Below are 22,466 nucleotides of genomic sequence, written 5' to 3'. Positions count from 1 at the left end.
CCTGAAAAGCCATGGGTCTCCAGTTCATACTGTAAGGCAGCGGAATTTGGATTCCAATATCAGTGAAGGATAGAGGCAGCCATGGGAACAGCAACAGGGTAGATGCACTCACAGGCAAAAATAGAAAGCAGGCAAACCCACCCAGAAGCATGTCTTCTGCTTCCCTTCAGAATGGAGCAGGCCTCCCAGGGATATCCACTGAACCCAGCTTAACAAGTTACTGTAAGACTAGGTAATGGCTTTGATTTGATTCCAGATACAATCAAGTTGATAAACAATATTACTCATCATAGTGACGAAGGTTGTACATGGCCACCCTACTCTACTTTGACATTAGAGGTCATATTGCAATGATACCAGTGTCATTTATCAGGATATATCTTACAAAAGTCCCAGGAAGCACTCTGACTTTCCAGTCAGGGTAACCTGCTCACGTTTGGGAGTTGAGGGTAATGTCCCTTCTCCAAATCTACATGGACTGAACAAGATGCTCATAGATGAGGGGTGGCTGGATTCATGAAAGAAAAGATACAGGAAGAGCCGAAACAGGACTCACACCCATCCCTTTGGTTAAGTTTATTCCTAGGTGTTTCTTGGAGTTGTAGAACTGAGATGAAAAGAAGTCTGGTGACTTCCTGGGGAAAGCAGTGCTCTTCTGGCTAACATAAGTCTCTCTCATTGGTTCCCCCTGACTGACGTCAACCTCAATTCTCATCCCTGAAATTCTGTCTATGGTGGCTTCTCCAGCATGTTCCATCAGTTCACTCATTTCCTGGATTTCTACCCCTCCCACAGTCCCCACTCCTTCTGCTCAATACACTCACAGACACAGACATATGCGTGCGCATGCACGCACACCCACACCCCCCCACACCCCCCCACACACAAAATGACTCAAGTATCTTTCTTCTCAAACAAACAAACAAAATATCTTTCTCTGGCTCTTCTCTCTTCCTATCTGTGATCCTTGGGAATCTGAGTGTGTCCTATTGTAATACTACTCAAAATGCAGTTGACAGACAGGTATGACCATAGACTCATTATGATCTATGACATCTAATGGCAGAAACTGAGAACAAATCAGTTAGAAGCCTTAATAACATTTTGATGGACTGACAGTACAGCCACTGGCTCTAACAATAGAAAGCAGGCCTGCATTTTGTATATCAATTAGTAGACATGAAATAGTTATGCATGTGGAGAGGGTATAGTGAGACAATTTGATACATGTATACAATGTATAATGATTTAACCAGCATAATTAACATTTCTAGTCATTGATTTTTTACTCTAGTTTATCAAAGTATCAGTCTATGATAAACTGAAAAATGAAAACACATACTGTCCTAGCTTGTTTTCTGTTGCTGTGATAAAATAAAACCAACCTGGAGAAGAGAGGATTCATTTTAGCTTCTACTTGATACTCCATCATCAAGAGAAGCCAGGGCAGGAACTCCAGGCAGGAACTGAAGTGGAAGCCACAGAGGAACACCGTTTGCCATGTTGCTTCCTCTGGCTTCAGCTACCCTGCCTTTCTTAGATAACCCAGGCCCTCCTTTGCCCACAGTAGTCTGAGACCTTCTACATCAATCAGCAATCAAGCAAATGCCTTCCAGACTCTCCTAGAGTTTAATCTGGAGACAATTCCTTAGCTGAGATTCCTTTTTCCTCAGGCATGTCAAGCTTTGTATCAAGTTCACAAAAGCTAGCCATGACACATGCACACAAAGAGGAAAACTGGTCCTTTCACATCAATGGCTGGAGAAACACTGTCTTGTAGAAACCTAATTTACGACATAGTCAATATAAAAATAAGTTTATAGTTAGTTACTTAAGGGCAAGGAAGGAAACAAAAATAGATAAATGTGTGGTTATAGGGCTCTATAACCCCCCCCCAAACTGGTACACCACTCACTCTCCAAGGCTGAAAAACGTGTGTGATTTATTTAAAGTACTCTCTGAAGCCTTCATTTGGAACCTTAAGGTCTGAGAAGAACCAGGCTGTGGCTCAAGATCTGGGCCCTCACACTCATCTTCCAAGGATGCTTCTTAACATTCAGTGGTCGTCACTAAATGTTGGTTGAATAAACATGCAATCTGGTGCATCATTGTGCCCACAGCATCTGAAAGAAACAGCTTACAGGAGGAAATACTTACTTTGGGTCATGGCTTCAGAGGGTTTTGATGACCACCAGGAGGAAAACATAGCAAAATAGCTCGTGGCACCCAAGGGCATAGGACAGAGGCTGCTGGCATTGTGGTGAAAATGGAAACAGAGAGAACATCAAGAACCATGGGTTGGGTATGGTAATTTCCAAAGGCTCGCCCCTCCCCTCATGACCTCTTGCTCCCAGCTATATGCCAGCCCCAACAGAGCCTACAACCTACCAAAAAAGGGCATCTAATATCTCATTTAATCCTAACAACAGTCACTTGAGTAAAGCTGAAGCTGAGGTATCTAGAGCTTAAGTGGCTTGCCCAAGAACTCACAATGAGCATCAGAAATAGGACACAAAGGGGTACCCAGGGGGCCCCCACCTACTCAGAGGAGAAAGAGAGGGGGGATAGAGGAAGGATTGTAGGAGAGAGTAACCAGGAGGAGGGGCAGTGAGCAGGATGTAAAGTGAATAATAAATAAATAAATAAATAAATAAATAAATAAGACACAAAGCCAAGCCTAGTCACATGCCCCAAGTATGGCTTGATCCACCCTTGTCTTGACCCACTAGGGGGCTCACCTGGCTTGTCTAGTTTCCCATTCTGAAGCCAATTGGCCCATATCTCCTCCATGAATCTTTTCTTTTTCTTTAAAGTTATGCCCTTCCCAGTTAGTTGGGAATGACCCAGTGGCTCAGGGAGTGCAAGTCATATTTCTGCAGAAGCCCAAGAGGGGCTGCCAGAGTGGCTCTCAGCTCTGGCCAGAGTGAACAAGTAATTCGATTGAATCCACTATTTGGCTCAGTTTCTTTCCCAAGTAGATTGAGCTCTGAGCAATCCATTCTTCAGCCACTAATACATCAGCTGGGAGCTCTGAGCCATGATGGACGAGCTGGGCCATCAGCAGGGTCCAGGATGGATGGGTGTCATTCATCACTGTGGGGAGGCAAAGGAGCCATGAGTTACTCAGACTGTGGCACCTCCCGCTCCCACTGGGGCCAGAGCCAGAGGCTGGGGAGGCAGGGAGAGCTAAACAGACTTTTCTGGGAGACACGCCAACAACCACGGGTACATTCTGTCTGAGCCACTTCAAAGTAACGAGATGTTTAATAAGGTTGTTGCTGGGACAAGGAACTTAGGAGAAAAGAAAGCTGTTGTAGATAAGCTTATAGGCTTTGGAAAACTTATACTAGCCCAAGAAGACTTCTGTTTGGCTCTTCCTTAACGTCAAAGGTCAAATATGGTATTGATCTCTAAGCATCTCCATTCCCTCTCTTCCCACATATCCCACCCTCTCCTTCTTCAGCCCTTTGCAGATAGGCAGAGCCTTGTGGGAAGGTCTGCTTAATGGATCACATGGGCACATACTAAATTTCCCCTCTGCCTATGGATGGAAAAAGTCTTCCTTGGCATTCTCTACCCTCTCTCTTTCTCTGACACACTGCCAAGAGACCCAGTGTTCTGGTAGAAGAACTGCAGAATGCAAAGAGTCTTGTTGGTTAAGTACCCAGAAGACAGATGCCATAGGATGGCTCAGACCCACAGCGGCTGTTAATTCACCAAGAGATGAACCTTTGCTAGGCTGAGCCATGGAGGAGGAAGGTTGTCGCTGCAGCACAACTTAGCCTAACCTGACTAACACTTTATAGAAGAGGTTACTATTCTAGGCCTTACAAGCCAGATGTTCTCATATTCTTCTTTGTTTCATTAACAACCCTTAAAATGGGAAGGGGGGGGAGTGGAGAGATGGCTCAGTTTAAGAGCACTGACTGCTTTTCCAGAGGTCCTGAGTTCAATTCTCAGCAACTACATGGTTGCTCACAATCATCTGTAATGGGATCTCATGCTCTCTTCTGGTGTGTCTGAAGACAGCTATAGTGTACTTATATAAATAAAATAAATCTTTTTTAAAAATAGGACAAAGGGGGCCTTGGATTATAGCTCATTGGTAGAGCATAACATGTATAGCATGCACAGGGGTTGATCCCAGGAAGAGAAAGAAAAACAGAAAGGGGGGGGGGGATGGGTGAGAAAACAGTTAGCTCACAGACTTCACAAGTAGTCCACAGGATTTCTCAGCCCCTCCTGTAAAATCATAAACTTCTGTAGGAAGAAACTGAGATGATACACACAAGCATATTTTAAGCATTCGCTGCCACTGTTTAAAGGGATGACAGCAATTGTATATAATTACAAAATATGTACATCAGGCATTGTTGTAGACATTGGCGATTATACAGGGAACTAAATCACTGTGAACTGCAGTTTAGAAGGGGATAAGGTCATAGGGGAGGAGGAGGTGGTGGAAGTGAGGATTAAGCAGGATGCGGGGGTAGAGAGGAAGTTGAGAGGGAGGTGGTAATAAAAGCAGAGGTTAGGCAGTGGTAGAGGTGAGGTAGGGGTGGTTGCAGAGCAGAGGTGGAGATGGTCATGGTGGACTGGCTTGTGGTAGCAGAGGTGATATTTATACCCTTCACCCTCATACAGCTTAGAGCTGCCTTGCTCATCTGAGTGTGGGTCCCATGGAGACCTTGGTGAGAATGGTGTGCATGTGAAGCTAGAGTTCCAAGAGTCTTGGAACTCTGTAGGAATTCGCACATGATATTTATTTATTGGAGGCCTCTTATGTGCCAGACGTGATCCTGTCCAATCTGATAACTGTGTGAACCAAGGGTTGCATCTTCCCAGATGAGGAAACTGAAGCTCACCGGGATGAGAAACTTGCATGCAGCTATAGCTTAGTGAGTAGTGTTCCAGCATTAGAATCCAGGGAGTCCAGAGTCAGAGTGTTTGCCAGTCCCATCACACCATCTTCTCACAAGAACCACCCAGCAAGTATGCAGTCAGAAATCCTGCCCCAGGGAGGATGGACAGTCTCACCGTTACACATTATTTTAATGCTTGGGGATTTTGATAAGTATGACATGGAACCTACAGATTGCATTTAAGCAGTGATGAAGCTGGCAGTCTGTGAACGTGGCAAGTCCTCCTGGATCTTTGTGTCTCCTCTCAATTCTTTCTTTGCTGCTTCGATTACCTGTTTGGTTAAGTTTATACCATAGTATTTGATTCTTTGTGATGTATCATCATAAGTGGTGTTATATTCTTAATTTTCCTTTTTACAGAGTTAGTTGTTAGTACATAGAGATGGGATTGATTTCTGTGTTGTTTGTTTTGTATCCTGACTTGTAATGGGCTTGGTAATTGGATTTTATAGGCTTCTGGAGCAACCTTCTGGTTTCCCCCACAGAAAGTCATGTCATCTTTAAACACAGATCATTTGACTCCTCTCTTTCTGACTCCCATGCTTTCTCTCTGTTTCTCTTGTCCAGTGTGCTGGCCACCGACTCTAGGAGTGTCTTGGGAGCTGTTGGAAATGGTCCCCTAGCTCTCATCTCGGAGCTTACAGAGAAATGCTTCAGTTCTTGCATGAGTGATGTGAATTATGATTTTGTCATATGTGGCCTTTATAATTTGAGCATAAATAAGTAAAACAACAGAAAAGTGAATGGAAAAAAGCATCAAACTAAGAATTATTTTTAAAGGCAAGTGAAATTGAGAACATAACTAGAGTAATAAAAAAAAAGAGGAAATGCAACTAAGACTCAAATAAAATTGTTAGTAAAAGAACAAGTGTTGTCATCCAACGGCACACACAGAAAAGTATATAAAGACTACTCTGGATAGTTGACTGCCAGCAAATAAGATAATGCCAAAGAAACTGGAATGTAGCACACTATACCATGCTTAAATCATAAAGAAGCAGAAGCCAGAATAGATGACGGATAGATAAGCACTTGGAATTGAGGGCAGACATGGTGGTGCATACCTTTAGTCCCGGCACTTGGGAGGCAGAGGCAGGTGAATCTCTGTGATTTCAAGGCCAGCCTGGTCAACAGAGTGAGCTCCAAGTCAGACAGAACTACAGAGTGAGATCCTGTCTTTGAAAAAATAGACTTCAAATCAGTAATTAAGAAATCTCAAAAAGTTGGGTATGGTGGGGTATACCCAAGTAGCACTTGGTAGGTTGATAGGTAAAGGCAGGAGGGTTGCAACAAGTGTAAGAAGTGTAAGGCTAGCCTGGGATAGGAGAGGGGGGAAAAAGAGAGGAAGGAAGGAGGAAGGGAGGAGAGAGAGAGAGAGAGAGAGAGAGAGAGAGAGAGAGAGAGAGAGAGAGAGAGAGAATCAGATAAAGTGGAAATCACCTTGGAACTTCTGTTGGTGCCTACAATGGCCTTTCTTGCTCTCCATGACTGTCTCCATAAAGTGGGGAGTGTGGGGTGCATGGTGAGCAATGCTCCTTGCAGCACAGTGCCAGCAGCAGAGAGTGGGGATCTGCAACCAACAAGTCCTTCCAGGACATTCCTCAGAGCAACTACTCCTGACAAGTAGTCCACCTCTCTAGACACCCCATGCATTAATCTACTAGTGCTGTCAGACCCCTCCCAATGCAACAGGGCTCCATCTCTGGATACAGTTGTATTGAGGACCAAGCCTTAAATCTATGAGTTTAAGAGGACATGAAGATATTGTCTGTGGCTAACAAGCTCAGCACAGCACCTCCCACATAACAGAAGCTCAGTGAATATTTGTTGGCTTCCTAAACCACAGCAAAGAAACCTTCCAACAAGGTCTGCAAGCTCAGACTAATATCCAATATTTACAAAGAACTCAAGAAGCTGTACTCCAGAAAATCAAATAACCCCATTAAAAATGGGGCTCAGAGCTAAACAAAGAATTCTCACCTGAGGAATACCGAATGGCTGAGAAGCACCTGAAAAAGTGTTCAGCATCCTTAATCATCAGGAAAATGCAAATCAAAACAACCCTGAGATTCCACCTCACACCAGTCAGAATGGCTAAGATCAAAAATTCAGGTGGCAGCAGATGCTGGCGAGGATGTAGAGAAAGAGGAACACTCCTCCATTGTTGGTGGGATTGCAAGCTTGTACAACCACTCTGGAAATCAATCTGGCGGTTCCTCAGAAAATTAAACATAGTACTACTAGAAGATCCAGCAATTCCTCTCCTGGGCATATACCCAGATGTTCCAACTTGTAATAAGGACACATGCTACACTATGTTCGTAGCAGCCTTATTTATAATAGCCAGAAGCTGGAAAGAACCCAGATGCCCCTCAACAGAGGAATGGATACAGAGAATGTGGTACATTTACACAATGGAGTACTACTCAGCAATTAAAAACAATGAATTTATGAAATTCTTAGGCAAATGGATGTATCTGGAGGATATCATCCTGAGTGAGGTAACCCAATCACAAAAGAACACACTTTATATACACTCACTGATAAGTGGATATTAGCCCAGAAACTTAGAATACCCAGCATATAATTTGCAAAACACATGAAACTCAAGAATAAGGAAGACCAAAGTGTGGATACTTCGTTCCTTCTTAGAATGGGGAACAAAATACCCATGGAAGGAGTTACAGAGACAAAGTTTGGAGCTGAGACAGAAGGAAGGACCACCCAGAGACTGCCCCACCTGGAGATCCATCCCATAAACAACCACCAAAGCCAGACACTATTGCATATGCCAGCAAGTTTTTGCTGACAGGACCCTGATATAGCTATCTCTTGTGAGGCTATGCCAGTGCCTGGAAAACACAGAAGTGGATGCTCACAGTCATCTATTGGATGGAACACAGGGCCCCCAATGAAGGAGCTAGAGAAAGTACCCAAGGAGCTAAAGAGGTCTGCAACCCTACAGGAGGAACAACAATATGAACTAATCAGTAGCCCCAGAGCTTATATCTCTAGTTGCATATGTAGCAGAGGATGGCCTAGTTGGCCATCAATGGCAGGAGAGACCCTTGGTCTTGCGAAGATTATATGTCCCAGTACAGGGGAATGCCAGGGCCAGGAAACGGGAGTGGGTGGGTTGGGGAGCAGGATAGGGGGAGGGTATAGGGGACTTTCGGAGAGGAAACTAGGAAAGGGGATAGCATTTGAAATGTAAATGAAGAAAATATCTAATAAAAAAAATTAACATTAAGCTGGGCAGTGTTGGTGCACACCTTTAATCCCAGCACTTGGGAGGCAGAGGCAGGTGGATTTCTGAGTTTGAGGCCAGCCTGGTCTACAGAGTGAGTTCCAGAACAGCCAGGGCTAAACAGAGAAACCCTGTCTCGAAAAAACAAAACAAAACAAAAAATTAATATTTAAAAAAGAGGCCTGCAAGCTCTCCATACCCACCCCACCTAGCCTCGCCTGACCATGTCCACTGTCCACTGAACCCCCCTGGTCCCATCCCACACAGTCTTACCAGGCCACTGACACTTTATGATCACACCCCTCACACCTAACTCCTGAGCTCCAAAGCAAAGAAAGTGTCCACTGTGCCCCATGTCCTTGGGCATAGGACAGCGCTCTGCACCTGGCAGGTGCACAGAAAAGGCTGATGACCATGCAAAACTCACTTGGAAGTTTTATCACAAGCAAGGTGGGCGGGACCCAGCAGAATCCAACTGATTTCATCTCAAAGTCACGGGAAAGATCTTTGATAAATCAAGGAGAATGTTAGGGAGAACAGAAGATAAATAATGTATTGATTTTCTAAGAAAAGGAAAGGCTCAAATTCAATCCCAAGAAAAGTTCCAGATCTTATTAACTGGTCAGTTGGCAACTAATTGTAAAAGAATGAGGCCCTTAGCAAGATCTAGTGCATGTCCCCAGAAGATATCAGGTGAATTTATGCTAAGTTCCTTTTTGGTGAGGTCCCTATGCTCAAAACTGATAATATCTCTATTTTAGACAAGTGTTCCTTCTGTAGATATTTCTAGATGGGTCACCTTCTGCAGGCTCTGTGCTTGCACAGTAGATGTGACAAGGGCAATTGGCATATCCCTGGGGTTACTGGGTGATGTGTGCATCAGGGATGGCCCACGGCTAAGTGACATGTCTGTTATGATCCACAGTGGTAACTGCACTGAGAAAAAAAGAGATGGTGGTGGAAGAGAACAAACTGACAAATTTGAATACTAAACAGCTAGCTGGAGATAAAGTATCCAGAGGGGGAAATCTTGAAAAAGGCTGCATAGATTTATAGAGACAACCATCGGATCCCACCATATCACTAGAGTAGAGACTACCAGGCTAAGAAAGTGATTCATATTCAGAGCTAAGGTGTGTACCTGCCTGGTGGCTATGGAAGGGACAGAGGTCCTTGTGGTTGATGGAGAGAGAGTGAGGGGGAAGAAGATGCAGTAGGAGGCGAGGAAGGAGGAGACAGTGCAAGAAGAGCCTTTATCAAATAGTGCTGCTCACAACTTCCAACGAGCCCACCCACAGAAGAGTAGTTAAAGAAATGGTAATGTGCCCACAGAGTGAAATATTTGGCCACAAAGAAGATGAATGATACTTGCCCTGTATGCATGGCCCTCACAAATAATGAATGAAAAGAAGGCAGAAACAAGAACTTTATAGTGTATGGCCACCCTTTCAAAAAGTTTAAAAATGGACAAGATGAATCCATGCTGGTAAATGCCAAGGTAGTAGGAGATTTCATATGAAGTGAACGTCATACCATCTTGGAAATCTTACACTAAATAGAGTTACATTGATTTGGGGCAAGTCAAGACATGTTCCTGAAGTAAACATGGTTGCACGTACAGTCCGTAGTGCAAGTGACTAAAGAACAGTAACTCAGCATAACTCATGTTTCCATTTTTGTAGAAAATAATCTGCATTTTACCAGAGGGTCAACAGGACTCTGAAGTCCTTCCTAAGCAGGAGAATACTGTCATACTATATTGTCCCTGAACCCTCCAGTGTGCCAGTATCATCACCAGAAATTCAACTTCACTGAGGTCAACTTGACTGTTTCATATGTGTTACTGTTTACCCTCTGATAAAGAAGGACGCCCCACCCAAATATATATTTATGAGAAGATGGCAAGAGCTGAACCTATGGCCGCCTGAAGAATCTTGCCCATTCTCCATCACTTCCTTGTCAAAGTTCCATCAGCAACAACCACTGTAAGTATAATGAGGTTCCTTTTATGACAGATTCCTGTACTTCTGATCCTCACCACAACAGGGACTATTCCCACAAGAACTAGGTTTGGCTGAACAGCGGTAAGGTGCAAGGTTATAACATTGTTGATAGGATTGACACTACATTCTGTCCTAGTTGCTTATCTTATTGCTGTGGCCAAACACTTGACAGAAAGAAACTTGTGGTCTAAGGAGACGCAGTTTATCGTGATAGAGAATACATGGTGGCAGGCTCACCGTTGGAGATGGTCCATCACAGTAGTAGTCCATTGTGATGGGAAGGCATGGCTGTTAGGTGTCTAATCCATTCTAGATGTGGGCTGTCTAGCCCACCACCTGGAACCAAAGAGAGAAAAACTTAAGCGCTCAGCTTAGTTCTCTTTATTCGGTTTGGGACCCCACCCCCCACCCCCAGCCCATGGGATGACGCCATCCACAATTTGAGTTTCCCACCTCAATTAGCTCAATTTAGAAACTCCCTCAGGATGTGCCTAGAGGTTTGCCTCCCAGATGATTTCAGAGCTTGTCAGGTTGACAGTCAAGATTAAACTGCATCCACCTGAGAAGCCAGTCACTTGAGAGGAGACACACTACATGTGTTTGCCATGGGGAGGATTCCTATGATAAATGCCATTCCAAAGGTGAGGAATCGCAACCTACAGAGCTTCTCTACCTCCATCCCCCATCCCAGTCCAGTCACTCTGGCTCCTCAGCACGTGGTCACCATCACTACGTAGCCCAGAGGAGGCTGCCCTCCACCCACCCGATTATTCTTTAAAATCTACTCCTATTTTTCCATTTCAACTCTAGGGCATTTCTAAAGCTCAGGGAGACTTTTCCACACTGGTTGCCTTTGACCATGCTTTCCCAACTGCACATTCAAAAGGAAACCCCAACCAAGGGGTTGTCCCCTCAGGACATACCCTGGACACCAGGATTTAAGTTCGAGGCTACTCTCTGTGACAGTAGGCTGTTGTTGTGCCATTTTCTACATGTGAATTTTTTTTTAATTCTAACAAAGGCTCGCTTCTTCAGTGACGCATGCTGAGGCCTCACAATGCTTGCTGTCGGAGAGGGCTGATTACCCAACTCCATTTATCAAAGTGTCACTTCTCTGACAGGCCCTAATAAATATCCTGCCAGAGACCCCGCACCTGGCAGCCGCGCCACTCGGCAACACGCCGCTAACCTAATTTGCTAATTGCTGCTTTCCCCATTAATTTTAGTCCTGTCTTGTTTGGTGTTGACATGGAGGGAAAAGGAATAGGGTGGAAAAAACAGACAAGAAAGAAAATATCTCGGGGTCCCCCAACATCCACCCCACCCTCTCACCCTTCCTCTCCCACACTCACACCTGAATACCAACTTTCTCTCTCTTCTGACACAGTGGCCCAGGGGGGATGAAGCATTCAAAGGTGCAGGGGTCACATGTCCCAAACCAGGACAGGTGTCTGTTAATGAAATATAATGCTTAAAAATGGTACTGGTCGTGGTTAATGTAGATAAAGAACTTTATCAGCCTAGTCAATACTGATGATGTAATGCTAGGGGAGACAGCAAGGGCATGAAGGGGTTAACAAGAACAGTGCACCAGTCTTCCTTAATGGCCATATCCCTGTGCTCTCAGGTCTGTCCTTCCAATCCTTCCAGCATCTTCTCTCCTTTGGTCTCATGCTACGCAATGATGTCTAACTCAGAACCAGAGTCTGCCTGAGAAAAAAACTTTGCATGCAGGACTGCCATTCCCTGCACTTTAGCTCCTCCCCCAAGGACTTAAATGATGGACAGTTTCATCCATGAAATACACGAGTATTGTTTGCTAATAGAACGTTAAGTTGAGTTCATTGAATTCAAAGACCTGTTGGTGTAACGTCAGGAGTAAAAAAAGACCATCCAAAGCAAAGAAAGATAAAAATGCAATTGCTTTCTCTGAGATGACAAAAGTCTCAATCTTGAAATGGTGAATGGCTATCTCAGTCTCCCAGGATCCACCAAGGACCTCTTTCAATACATTGGTAGATGGAAACCTTGGGAACTTAGCAGGTGGTTCCACAGTGGACAAAGGGAAAGACTCCAGAATCTACTTGTCTTGAGTACTTCCTTACTCTACGTTGCAAGCTGAACAAACCACACCAAGCAGGCTGCTATTAGGCTAGGCAGTCTTGACTCTTTAGTCTGACCAAGATGAAGCACGCTTCTTATAGAAACAAGAACCCCTCAATGTCACATCAGGCCAAGACAGCTACCCAACATTTTGTAGTCCCCACTGTACCACAGGACTATGTTGAGCATAGAGGGCATTGCCATAGCCTGACTTGTTTCTCATATCATCTGAGGAGCTCTTTCTGAGACACCAGTGTACCACAGAGACAAGGACATTTATTTCTGGTTTTGTTTTGTTTTTTTCCCACACTACTGTGGTAAATAGTCCTGTGCTTGTGTCTGTGTGCATTTGTCTAGTTAGGACCTCGGATGGATGCTAGAGGTAGAAGCCTCAATTTATGCTTGAGAAAGGCAGGGAAGCCAGGAGGCACCAATTTAACTGACATGTGAATTTCAAACATAAATAAGCTCTCTCACACTGTGAAAAGGCTCACAAATGTCCATGTAGCTCTCGTGTCATGAAAGCTTTCATCCTTCCTACCTCAAATTAATCAGTTTTTTAAAATTTTTAATCACTATCCACCCTAACAAATGATTTATTTTATTTGCATTTCTTAGATTGTTTGTGAAATTCATTTTTCGTCTGTAGGACATTCAGACTGGTTTTTTTAAATCTTTCCTCAGTCTTTAGACATTTTTATATTAGAGTGTTTGGCCTTTTCTTATTAATTTAAAGAAGATTTATATAGGTTAGGGATAACACTTCTTCACTATGGACAGATTTTTTTCATGTATTCTCCTTACCATGACCATGATATTGTTTCTTTCTCTACAATACATAACAAAGAGATGCACGGGGAACGTCCCATAGTGGGTCTGGGTTACTGCAGAGATTCACAGCTGGTCAAGGTTCTGAGAACAAGTATTATTGAATACTCATCCCTAAATGGACATCACTATCATTCTCTCCAAGGTTCAGACAGATGGGTGGAGCATTGCAGAGCACTGTTTCCTAGGCATGGCTACTGTGCCTTTGCATCCCACCCCACCGCTGTGGTGTGGAAAACGCCGCTGGGGCAGGCAGAACACATAGGAGCTAGACTGCATTTACCCTGTGCCACTGTTGGGTGCTGGGCTCCAAGAAAACACGGATACACTGCGCAGTGGGTGGGGAAATGCAGCCTTAGTGATTAACTGAGACCTGGAGCACAGTAGAGGTGACCCTGGTGGCAGGGGCCTGGATGAGCTTGCCCTGAAGGCATGAGCATGGGAGAGCTGGCCCCATCACTTGCCTGCCCTGTGGTGACATGCTTAAGGGAGAGATGTTTCCATGCTATGACCTCTCAAGGCAGTAGAGCTGGTCTTGCCCCTCACCAGCTGCAGCACTCCCAAGAACGGGGCCCTGTACCTCACCTGGGCAGCACAGTAGAGCTGATTTTGGGAGCACAGGTACAGGCAAGCTGGCCCAGAGAGCATAAGTGTGGGATTGCCAGTCCTGCCTCGTTTTTACATGGTCTCCGTGACACAGGGCTACAACAGGATATCCAAGAGGAGTCCCAGTGAGGCCTCAGTATTGATAGAGTAGCAGAAGTCAGAGGCCTCGTACCAGACCAACAAGTCTTTGCATGGAACATTTACAAAGCAAGAAAGTGTGGACAAAAACTGACTGTGGGACACACTCTGACACCCTACAACTTCTACAAGATTTTTTTTCTCTGTTGTGCGAGAGGTTGCAAGGGTGGAGGGTGATTATGAGAGGAGAGGGAGAAAAGTGGGTTTGGGGTGCATGGTGTGAAATTCACAAAGAACCAATACAACATTTTAAAAAATGGGGAAATATTTCATAAACATAATAGTTTTAAAAAATAAAAGTAAACCTAGAGAGGGGGGGGGGAGAGGGAGAGGGGGAGGGAGAGGAAGACAGAGAGAGAGATTGGATCTATCAAAGGAAAGAGGAGGTGTTCACAAAGCCTCATCCCTTCCTAAGGATCGAAGACAACTGATGGTTGCTGATGAAGACAGACATTGTCTTCAGTGGTGTAGCCACTGGTTAGTCACCTATGCTCTTGCAAATAATCCCTCAAACATGTTCTGTAAGAAACCTAAATTTGACTGATGGGTCCACCAAAAAAAAAATAAAGGAAGAAACAAAGAGGATTAGTGCCAATGAGGGAAATATAATCAAGATCTATTATATACTTGTATGAAAATGGCTCAGCTTCTATCTACAAGGCGAGCTCTTGGTGGCAGTGAATACCATAGCTTCCCTCAGCCTTTCTACTGCTGGCCAGGAGCAGGAGGGCCAGGGAAACCACAGGTATGTATGTTCTAGCAGGCTCATCCTCTTGAAATACAGAGCAGGCTAGAGAGAGCCCAATAAGGATATGAAGGGTTCGCCAAGAGATGCGCACATTCACTGTTATGTGCCCAGGATTTGTAGGTACTGATTTAACATTTCCCAAGTTACTGAGATCCGATTGATTATCAAGAAGAACGTGACGTTGCAAGTTCATGGGCAAGTTCAGCCCCACTGCACTCTATTAACTTCTACCTAATGCATAGCTGTGACCTCTCTTCCTTCTGGATGCCTTCTGCTAGCACTGACCCTTTAAAGTGTGAAGCTCAGATGAGGTATGACTGCACAGACCAACAGCATTCTACATACAACCTTTCTTAGTACAGCCTAAAACCCCAAATCACAGATTGGGAACACAGATGTGGTAACACTGCCTTCTTCCTATGAGACAAAACTTCTACATATGAGCACATGGGCTACTGTATATATAACATAAAATGAGGTCTAGAACAAAGATGTGCTTTGTACTTGGTCTTGCCACTGATAGCAGTATCTGAACTAAACTTAGATCAAGACTAGCAAACACCAAGCATCTACATGTAATAATGTCCACAGCAGACATTATTATTAATCGATATGACTGCCCATTCCTGCTACAATTCTGAATCCTTCTTAACAATGCTTTAGGCCCTCACTACCAGTCTGTTAGTGATGTCAGATGAAACAACCTATTGACTATTCTGTGCTAGGTGTACCTTAGATATGGGAAGTGATTAATAGAAGCAGAAACCCAAGTGCCTAATGGAGAAAACGTGTTTCTATGGTGTGAACAGCCACCAGATATCTACTAGGCTTTTTCTGGTGTGTCCTTGTTAGCTTTAACTATCAATGTGACACAGCCTAGAGTCATCTGAGAAGAGGGTCTCAGATGGGGAATTGCTCAGACCAGATTTGCCTGTGCAAGAGTGTTTTGATTGTTTCTTGATGAGGAGAACCCAGCCCACTGTGGGTGCCACTGTTCCCTCGTCAAACGGGCTTGAGCTACTTTACAACGCTAGCTACCAATTGGTCTGAAACCAAGTCAGAAGTAAATACAGCAAGCAGCAGTCTCCTCATGGTTCCTGCTCAGGTTCCTGCCTTAACTTCCCTCAGTGATGAACTGTGACCTGAAGTGTAAGCCAAATAAACTCTTTCCTCCCCTAAGTTGCCTTTGGTTATAGGATTTGTCACAGCAACAGATTGAAATAAGAACATGAAGGTTAAATAAGAATGTAAATGAAATACAAGTCAGGGTCAGGCTTATAGTAAGTCCTCGGCCTGCTGATGGCTGCAAAGTTAGCTGTCTAGTCAGTAAGCAAAAGTGTTCTTTCTGAGAGGTGGGGAAGGTAAGCCACACCCATAGGGCCTAGCTGGACAGAGTTGGAGAAGTTCCCCATTAAAATAACCCCACAACTCATAGGCTAGGACAAAGTCAGGATGTAAATTAAGAAGGTAGGAAGAAAGCCTTCAGCTAGCACCTTGTACAAGCTTGCGACCAGACACTCATTGTCCCTGTGTGAGCATCATGCAACATCCCGTTCCCTTTTCCATGCTGCCCCAGACAGACATGTCTGTACAAACTGACTGAGGTGCTCTGCCTCAGTTTCTCTGCCTGGAGCCCAGCATATCTGTCAGGGACCAGACCGTTGGCTTTCTCATGGTTGCATGGAGCTCATCACCAGATCTTCAGTAGTGCAAATATGAGTCAGTCAGTTCTTCTAGAATATTCTAGTAGTTGTGTTTTAAAAGGTTTTTTAAAGGGTAAGATTAACTTGAATAATACATTTTATTTAAGGCCAGTGTGCTCAATCTTACTTTAACTTTTGTTCCTTTAAAAAATGTACGTAGTACATGTGTAGGTGTGTGTCAGTGAGGTTATTGGTAGACAACCCAGGCAAGGATATGATGGACTTGGGTTGAGACCCTACTGGAAATACCCCAGACTCCATGCACCCAAATGGCCCGTGATCTGGCCTCAGATGGCCCTCTATCCCCCAGAAGGGGCATGCTGCCCATACCCCGGCCATTAAACTGTGCTGAGATCCTTTTAGATGGCTACAGTTGAACAAAATATTGCCCTGTTCCCAACTCGGTTAAAAGGGCCTAGTAAAGAATAATGGCAGGGATGCTCACAGCCAGAAGCTGCTCCTCATGGCCCTTTAAGCGAGATTTACAGCCAGCATTTAGCAGTGGCCCTGGAACACTTGCTGGCACCGATTGCTAGGAAGCATTGCGAGGCATCTCCCTGGGCCCACGGGCAGGCCATCTTTCATCCCAGGCAGTAATGGCTGTCTCTAGCTCTGTGCTCTCACAGTCCCAGGTTCTATACCCAGGGTATTTAATCCCCATGTCTAGATGCCCTAGGGATCATCACAGATAAGTGTAAGTGTTCAAACAGATTGAGAAAAACATTGTTTGGGGATCAAGTGCTCATTATCCAGATGACTCCTAGGAATGACCTCTGATCCTGCAACCTGTGTATAAGAGGGAGGTGGATCAGCACCACGGACAGAGGCAGCTGAGGGTCATCACATCTCGTTTTGGAAGTACATGCACCTTGGTTGGGTTCAGAAGGTGCTAAGAATCTAGTGATTGATGGGTGGTGGGTGGCAAAGTTGGGAAATTAGAGATTTGGGGCTGGAAGAAATATAAAACTTCAGCGAGAAGGAGTAGGGCCAAGGAAGGAGGGTGTGAGAGAGTATGCTCTGGCCCCAACAGGGTTGGCTGAAAAAGGGGAAGATAAAACATAAGCCTTGAAACTCAGAACCATCTCAGTGCTTACATTTTCTAAGCTTCTTAAGTCCATTTGCTCATGTGATCCTCGGGACTCTACAGGAGAGAATTAGAATTATTACTGTGCTCTATAAAATTTGACCAAGGCTCAGAAAGGAGAGTCCGCCAGCCACCATACTGTCAGGACACAGTGGTGCCCAGAAAACAGGCATTTGCTGCCATCCATTTGACCAAGGCTCATCACTTCCTGGGTCCTAGTGATACTTCCCTCAGAAAACTTAGAGTCTGACATCATCACTCCTAAAAAGGAGACAAAAATATCCATCAACAAAATACCTCTAAGGAGAAAAGGGGCCAGTGAATAGTGAGCTAGACAAAGGTAATACAATTATAACCAGAAAAAAAAAAAGGCAGAATTTGAGCATTTAATGTATACCAGATTCTTCCTAAACTGGGGACACAAGGGTAGCATTTTAAATGACAGTTTTCTACTTCATCAAATTAATCAAATCTGTTTTATTTACCACTCCTGAACTCTTGACAGACATCACTAATCAATCCCAGCATCCTTCCTGCTGATCCCAAGTTTGGTCTTTTCAAGAGGCTGACTCCAAACAGGTAAGAATAGCTTGTAGAGAAAAACTAGGCTATCCCAAATCTGAATTTGGGGGTTTATGGGTAACTATGCAGTGTCCCTCTGTCAGAAGAGGAGTGACTCAAACTACAAGAACACCACGCTAATGAGACTCTGCAAAGACCAAGTCTGCTGTTTCAAGTCCTTCGTCTGTGCTTGGAACAAAAGAACAGAAGGGAAGGGGAAAGAAGCAGGGCTAGAGAAAATCAGAGGTAATTGCTATTCTAGGAACTTAGCAGGATCCAGAGGCCTAGTGCCCGGAGTCAGGCTTTGCCTCAGCCCCTGTTTGTCAGGCTGTCTCCCCAGCCCCTGGATGGGGTCCTGCTCTTTTGACCCAGCATTCCTTGAGTAGCATCAGAAGCCCCAAGAAGGGTCAAAAACTGTAGGATTCTTTCCCAATACAGATACTGCTTCAAGAAGATAAGGGCTCTGAGAATCCCTGAGCCTCGGGTATGGTCCATGTTCATCTCTGGGTCCCTCTCCAGGCTTTTGCTCAAGCCCAGGTGCCTTCCACTGAGCCTTCCCTCCCTAGACTGACGGTTAGAAACTGCCCACAGAGACACCTGGGGAGTTATGACGGCCGCCTGGCCTCAGACCAATTAGTCAGCTTTGGCCTGAGGACGTCAGAACTGCCAAAAACATTGCTCTGAGTCCAGTCAGCGCCATGAGGTGATGTCCAAAGCTGAGACAGGCAGCCAGCCTGCCAGCTGCTTGCCCCCCAAACCTACTCCCCCCCCCCACCCTCACAACAAGGCATGCTCCCTAAGGCAGAGGGTCCACCAAATAAAAGCAGGTGGCCAGAGTTCAGGGCCCACTGGCGTTGTCCCAGTGAGCACCTTTTGTTCCCGGCTCAGAGCTGTTAATTAAAGAGCTGTGATTAATGAGGAAGAACTCCTGGTCCCCATCTAGGAGAAGAGGTCCTGGGGATGCTGACTTTGCTGGAGGAATCTGCAGTCAGTTTCCAAATGGAACTATTTATAGTCCAGGCTTAGGAGGGCTGGGAGGAAGATGCCCTCCCTCCCTCCTGTGCCTTCCTCTCTCTCCCCTCCCCCACCACATCCTGATGGAACATGGAGGTAGGGATATTTATTGAGCAAAATCTTTTAAAGGAGTAACTCTCAGCACATAGGCATTGAAATAAACTCACAGCGCCTTCGTTACCTATATTCACTGAAAGCCTGCTGAGCACTGGCTCCAGGCTGGGTACCAGATACCTACAGATACCCACCAGCTAATAGCTGCACAGCCCTGTTCTGATGGAGTTTGTTCTCAAGGATGCCCTTCCCAAAGGACATGACCAGAAGGTAGACAACTGTCAGTAGAGGCCAGTGCCCCAATGAAGAAAGAATCAAACATCCTCCTTACAAAGAGTTCAGGGCCCTGTGATCCATCCAATTGCTGACTGTGAGCATCCACTTCTGTGTTTTCCAGGCCCCAGCATAGTCTCACAAGAGACAGCCATATCTGGGTCCTTGCTAGTGTATGCAATGGTGTCAGCATTTGGAAGCTGATTATAGGATGGATCCCCGGATATGGCATTCTCTAGATGGTCCATCCTTTCGTCTCAGCTCCAAACTTTGTCTCTGTACCTCCTTCCATGGGTGTTTTGTTCCCAATTCTAAGAAGGGGCAAAGTGTCCACACTTTGGTTTTCGTTCTTCTTGAGTTTCATGTGTTTAGCAAATTGTATCTTATATCTTGAGTATTCTAAGTTTCTGGGCTAATATCCACTTATCAGTGAGTGCATATTGTGCGAGTTCTTTTGTGATTGGGTTACCTCACTCAGGATGATGCCCTCCAGGTCCATCCATTTGCCTAGGAATTTCATAAATTCATTCTTTTTAATAGCTGAGTAGTACTCCATTATGGATCACAGGGCCCCCAATGGAGGAGCTAGAGAAAGTACCCAAGGAGCTGAAGGGATCTGCAATCCTATAGGTGGAACAACAATATGAACTAACCAGTACCCCCCCCTCCCCGGAGCTCGTGTCTCTAGCTGCATATGAATCAGAAGATGGCCTAGTCGGCCATCAGTGGAAAGAGAGGCCCATTGGTCGTGCAAACTTTATATGCCTCAGTACAGGGGAACGCCAGGGCCAAGAAGTGGGAGTGGGAGGGGGAGTGGGGGGAGGGTGGGGGGGACTTTTGGGATAGCATTGAAAATGTAAATGAAATAAATACCCAAGAAAAAAAAGAGTTCAGGGTAACTATTGCTGTGACATAATACTATGACCAAAAGCAACTTGGGGAGGAAAGGGTTTATTTGGCTTAAATATAACTGAGTCATAGCCCATTGAACTCAAACCTGGTGGGAACCTAGAGGCAAGAGCTGATGCAGAGGCCATGGATGGATGCTGTTTACCGGCTTGCTCCTCATGGTTTGCTCAGCCTGCTTTTTTATAGAACCCTGGACCCAGCCCTCCCCAACTATCACTAATTACAATCTTATGGAGGAATGGAGTTCCATCCTCTCATATGTCCTTACCTTCTGTCAAGTTAGCATAAAACTATCCAGGACCGCTAATTACTGACCTAGAGATTGTCAGCAGCCTCATCTCTAACTAGGAGATGGAGGTCCAGTCATAATAAGGGATTTTACATTTTATAAATTGTGTAGCAGATTCCAGACTCAAAAATAAAGCATGGAAGAAACCATTGTGCCTTTAAAATCCCATTTCTTCTTCCTGCCCAGTTTCTACTCCCCTTTGAGGTTATACATAGCCATGCAGCTGTGCACGCTTCGCTTAGTGGAGAAGAGAAGGAGGTAGACCACACCCACAGGAGTTCCCCACTAGCCTTTCCAAGCCGTGCCCTTAAAGCTCTGGCTTATGACATCCAGGGGATCTTGAGAGGCACAGTGGATTTGTCATCCTAGATCCCTGAATGGTTTTGTGAAGAAGAACCTCCCCTGACTCAGCAACCAACTGAACTTGTGTGAACAGAAAATAAACTTCAGCATGCCGAGTTTCTGAGACAACAGTGTTTACCTGTTACAGCAGCAACATTAGATGTGATGGAAAAATCTCAGTTGCCAACTTCATGGGATCTAGAATGACCTGAGAAATGGTTTCAGGGCAATCCTGGGGCTGGGAGGAGAGTATCTTAACTAGGTTCAATGATGTGGAAAGACGAGCCTACTGTACTGTCTTCTGGGCTGGGAGCCTGGACTGTATAAAAAGGAGGAAGTGGGCTGAGCATGATCACCTCTCTCTGTCTCTCTCTCTGTCTCTCTCTGCCTCTCTCTGTCTCTCTCTCTGCCTCTCTCTGTCTCTCTGTGTATCTCTCTGTCTCTCTTTGTCTCTCTCTGCCTCTCTCTGTCTCTCTCTCTGTCTCTCTCTGTGTGACTGTCTCTCTTTGTCTCTCGGTGTGTCTCTGTCTCTCTTTGTCTCTCTGTCTCTCTCTGTCTCTCTGTGTGTCTCTCTGTATCTCTCTCTGTCTCTCTCTGTCTCTCTGTCTCTCTGTGTCTCTCTCTGTGTGTCTGTCTGTGTCTCTCTCTCTGTCTTTCTCTGTCTCTCTGTGTGTCTCTCTGTCTCTCTGTGTGACTCTCTTTGTTTCTCTGTGTCTCTGTGTCTCTCTGTGTCTCTCTGACTCTCTGTGTGTCTCTGTGTGTCTGTCTGTCTGTGTCTCTCTATCTGTGTGTGTGTGTGTGTGTGTGTGTGTGTGTGTGTGTGTGTGTGTGTGTTTCCTAATTGTGGATACACTATGACCAGTTGCTTCAGGCTCCTGCCTCCTTGGCTTCCCCACCATGATGGACAGTACCCTTGAACTGTGAGCTGGAATAAACCTCTCCTCCCTTGCTTTTGTCAGTATATTGTATCACAGTAGCAGAAAGACAAATTAAAACATTACATATAGGTCTGCTCCAAACCCATATTTTATCTGTTACCCCCTTAGAAAGCCTTGGTGAATCCCAGTAAACCGAGAGTTGAAATGAAAAGGCTTATTGAATCATTGTGAGACTTAGAATAGGAAAAAGGAAGGACCAGGGCTTGAGTCTTGGTTTCCCTGTGGCCACCAGCAAAGCTGGAAAGCAACTGGGACTCTGCCCACTGAGCGGGCGCTCGTGGCACTCAAGAGATGGCTAGGCTGGACAACTGAGAAGGCTTTTTCATACAGTGACTGCACGGGCACCTGGTATCCAAGGAGCTGAGGTCAGAGTCAGGCTTTCAATATGTTCCTACCTGTCACCATCCATCCACCAAGCCTACCTCCAACCTCCACCTCTTACTAATTTAATTTAGGAAATCTCAGAATCTTTCTCTTGTACTCCCCAAAACATTTCTGCAGTGGGTACAATTATGAATGAATGGCAAAGATGCCCAACATCCTACCCAGACCCTTTTCAATCAAGCACAAGGTCACTGGGAATCAGTCCTAAAGTGTCCCAAAATCCTAGTCTTCTCACAGAACCAAGATGGGCGCTCCCTGGACTAGGAGAGAGGGTGGTGTATTAGTTCAGGCTTTTCTAGATAAACAAAAACAGTAGAAAA

General features: G+C 45.1%; 1 long non-coding RNA gene across 1 annotated transcript in view; it reads right to left on the bottom strand.

Moving 5' to 3' along the window:
- Nucleotides 1-2,843: 2,843 nt before the first annotated feature.
- The window catches only part of Gm38630, a 56,254-nt gene continuing 36,631 nt past the window's right edge, over nucleotides 2,844-22,466 (bottom strand). Inside the window, exons 3-4 of the long non-coding RNA XR_866914.1 lie at nucleotides 10,410-10,508; nucleotides 2,844-3,093 (exon numbers count right to left, since the gene is read on the bottom strand). This is a non-coding gene — a long non-coding RNA (predicted gene, 38630). The remainder of the gene's footprint in view (nucleotides 3,094-10,409; nucleotides 10,509-22,466) is intronic.

This window comes from Mus musculus, chromosome 2 (genome assembly GCF_000001635.26).
Source record: "Mus musculus strain C57BL/6J chromosome 2, GRCm38.p6 C57BL/6J".
NCBI lineage: Eukaryota > Metazoa > Chordata > Mammalia > Rodentia > Muridae > Mus > Mus musculus.
The sequence above is the reverse complement of the archived record's forward strand: the minus strand, read 5'-3'. Positions and strand labels throughout refer to the sequence as shown.